The sequence below is a fragment of the Schistocerca nitens genome, chromosome 4, assembly GCF_023898315.1.
Source record: "Schistocerca nitens isolate TAMUIC-IGC-003100 chromosome 4, iqSchNite1.1, whole genome shotgun sequence".
NCBI lineage: Eukaryota > Metazoa > Arthropoda > Insecta > Orthoptera > Acrididae > Schistocerca > Schistocerca nitens.
The window spans coordinates 606,232,312-606,234,406 of NC_064617.1; the positions used below are offsets into that span (position 1 = coordinate 606,232,312).

The 2,095-nt window shown below is 47.7% G+C and overlaps 1 pseudogene; it reads left to right on the forward strand.

The window, feature by feature from the left end:
- Positions 1-815: 815 nt before the first annotated feature.
- Positions 816-933, forward strand: LOC126254215 (5S ribosomal RNA; annotated as a pseudogene).
- The last annotated feature ends 1,162 nt before the right edge of the window (positions 934-2,095 follow it).

The window sequence follows — 2,095 nt, forward strand, 5'->3', positions numbered from 1 at the left end:
CAAACGATAAAAAAAGAGGCACAAAAGGTCAGAAGGAAATGTCGCCAGAACAGGTTCGTGATGTGATGAATATCGTGGCCGAGCGTACGTCGCGTTATGTGCTGATCCCTGACGGGGAGCCGGGAACGGCGGCTTCTGCTGCAGCGCCCCTGCAGGCCGCTCATCGAAAGTTGACCGTGCCCGCAGTACAACTTCAGGCAGCCGCGCGCTGTCCATTAAGGGTTCGGTGCTGCCACAAACAGCCACGTCCATCGCCGCCGTCGCCCTGCAGCCTTACGCCTGGCGCGAGAAAGTTATTTACACCGGAAAGTTAAACGGAGAACAGAACATCCCAGCCAGACTTCGGCGCGTTTACATGCAACGCTTGTTTTTTGGCCACCTTTGACGGCAGGCCAGCTTTCCACGTACACTGCAAACAAAGGAATAAAGCTGTGTCCTGCTGCAAACGACTTAACCTTTTTAACAGTGCAGAAAATGAGCCTGTTACAGCCTTGAAAAACGTCCCATTATAATAATTATTATTATTACACCGAGTGAGGTGGCCCAGTGGTTACCGCACTGGACTCGCATTCGAACGGACGACAGTTCAGAACAGCGTCCGGCCACTCCGATGAAGGTTTTCCGTGATTTCCCTAAATCGCGTAAGGAAAATGCCGGGATGATTCCTTGGAAAGGCGACGGCCGATTTCCTTCTCCATGCTTCCCTAATCAGAGCTTGTGCACCGCCTCTCATTGTCGACGGGATATTAAAGCCTAATTTCCTCCTCCCCGCTATAAAAATTACGTACAATTTTACAGGCCCAGAGTGTGATTGGGCCGACGGCCTTGCCACAGTGGTAACACCGGTTCCCGTCAGATCTTCGAAGTTAAGCACTGTCGGGCTGGGCTAGAACTTTGATGGCTGACCATCCGGTCTGCCGAGCGCTGTTGGCATGCGGGGTACACTCAGCCCTTGTGAGGCAAACTGAGGAGCTACTTCATTGAGAAGTAGCGGCTCTGATCTCGTAAAATGACAAAACGGCCGGGAGAGCGGTGTGCTGACCACACGCCCCTCCATATCCGCATCCAGTGACTCCTATGGTCTGAGGATGACACGGCGGCCGATCGGTACCGTTGGGCCTCCGTGGCCTGTTCGGTCGGAGTTCAGTTTTAGAGTGTGATTGCAGTAGTCGAAGGACATGAAGGGGAAACGGTAGTTGAGAAGGGAGGGAAACAGTGTCGTCGCCTCCTCCCGATGTTATTTAATCTGTACATTCAGCAAACAGTAGAGTTATGTGGAAAGGCGATTAAAGTTCAAGGAGAACAAATAAAAGCTGTAATATTGTAATAATACACTAATGCTGAAAAGTTTATGTTAATGGCTACAAGCCGAAATTGTGATATTTAATCCAGAAGCAAATAAAATGACAGTTAAATAGCGAATGGATTACCATTTACACAATTCTAAATGACTGTTACTCGTAATAATGAGAAAATGTACAGTGAACCTGGGGTCAGGTCGATAGACTTGCACAAAACTAGGAACCATAGAAGAGCGTAAAGTTATGGTTATGACGTCCAAACGAATTCCCCAATTACATTTTTCTATATTCAGCTACAACATTTGTTGTTGATCCTTCGTGATTCTACAAATGTACTAAGCAAAGGGGTAAATATTGCCTCTGTTCAATAGATTTTTTTTAAAGACATGAAGGATTTAAGTGCCACGGTGAAGTGCGAACTGAAGCGTTGGAAATAATGGAAGAGGAGCGACCCCCAGGGAAACCCTTACCTCTGGCGATAACAGGTCAGTGGCTCATCTGCTACAGCATCCCAGAATATTCGACTTAGTGCTGGAGGAACCAGTGGGCGGAAAACCCCGGAATGTGGACACACAACAGAGCCGTGCCTAGTAAAGCAATGTTCAAAGTAACGTTCAGCTTGATGGTAGCTTAAGCAAAGTACCAAGTATGTTGTGTGCTGTAGGTATTATAACACTACCGGTTACTACCGCGAAACTAAGTCCCCGACAATGTTTCTCCCTCGAAAGGAGTTAAGGAATAGGACTTTGTTTCGTAACCAGATACATTACTTATTAACAGGGAGAGGCAGTTGT